Genomic DNA, 1647 nt, shown 5'->3' with positions numbered 1-1647 from the left:
TAATTTAAAAAGTTTCCAATTAAAAAAGAATTGTAATTAATCCATTTTTATTGATCAAAATGATTCTGTCTTCAACATTAAAAAATTTATTTATTTATTCTTCAATTAAAAGCATTGAAAGTAATTTTATATTTTTTAACCAGAAGTCCTTGAACTATTCCGTTTAAAAATAAGTTTACACTGTTTTGTAAAAGAAGCATCTTTTTGAGTTTGAAATTACACAATTTAAAAAAAAAATCCTTATTGACTGAAAAGTCAACTCTTGTGTAAAATTAATATCTTTTTGGATGAGTTCAACAGTTTTTAATTAAAAATTCAAACTTTTTTTGTTGACGATTTATCATTTTAGTTGAAAATGTAATTATTTTGTTGGAAATTTGTTATTCTCTTTTTTTTTTAGTTGAAAATTCAATTATTTTGATAGTAAGTTAATTTCTAACATTTTCAATTGGCAAACTAAAATTTTTATCTCTAAATAACAATGCAAAAATATTAATCTGGAACAACTTAGAATAAAAACAATGTAACTTTTATTTTAAAAAGTTTTTAGTCAAAAAATTAATTTAATCCTTCAATTTTTAATGTTACGAACTGAAATTTTTTTGAATTATTATCATTTGAACCTTGAAAATAATAGCGTAATTTGTATTTCTTAACCAGAAATCTTTAAAATGTTAAAGTCATAAAAATTTTTAAACGGTAATTTCGTATTTTAAAATAATTTAATTATAAAAAATGTAAAATTAAAAGGTGTTAAAAGTTTGTGTTTTATACGTATGAATTATTGAACATTTAAATGAAATATTTCTGAATGAAAAATTTGTCAAGCTTCAGTTTTAAAAGTTTAACATTCAAAAGATTTCCACCTCAAAAGAAATCATTTTCAGATTAAAAATTTTGAATTTCCTAATTTCATCCTGAATTTTGAATTGGAACAGGAAATTTTTCAAAGCAATTGTATATATTTCTGAATTGGATCAGAGATTTTTTGAAAAAAAAAATAATAATTCAGATCTGGGCCAAGCCATTATAAACAACTATTAAAAACTATACAAATTTGAACAAAGTGGTTCGAAATAGAAAGTCTTGAATTCTTAAAATTGTAATGAGCTAAATTTTAAGTTTGAACGCTACAATTTTAATTTAGAATAATATTCAAAATTAATTTAAAACTTGAAATTATTTGAAATAATTTGAAAAACTATGTAGATTTTTGCAGATTTAAAAAAAAAGCTTTTAAGAATTGTAAAATATTAAAAAAAAATAACAAAAATTGTTTTGATTGCTAAGAAAATTGAAAATGATTTTTTAGTTTGAAAAATTAATTTTAAGTGAGTATTTGAAAAGATTTTAAAAATTAAAAAAAGGAATCAGGACGATTTTAACGCAATTTTTTTATTCTGCAGTTTTTTAATTTTAGGAAAAAAATCTAATTAACATAATAAATCAATTTTCAACCAAAAAGTTTACTTTTCAACAAAATAAATTAATTTTCTATCAAATAATTGGTGTTTTAACTAATAAGATGTACAGGATAAAGTTTCTACCAAAAATGGAATAGTACAATTTCCAGATAAAAACTGTGCTACAAAATTGAATTGAACAAGAAAAAAAACGAATTTTCAACAAAATTGTTAAATTTTCAAG

This window comes from Belonocnema kinseyi, chromosome 8 (genome assembly GCF_010883055.1).
Source record: "Belonocnema kinseyi isolate 2016_QV_RU_SX_M_011 chromosome 8, B_treatae_v1, whole genome shotgun sequence".
Classification (NCBI taxonomy): Eukaryota; Metazoa; Arthropoda; class Insecta; order Hymenoptera; family Cynipidae; genus Belonocnema; species Belonocnema kinseyi.
Note: the sequence above shows the minus strand (reverse complement) of the source record.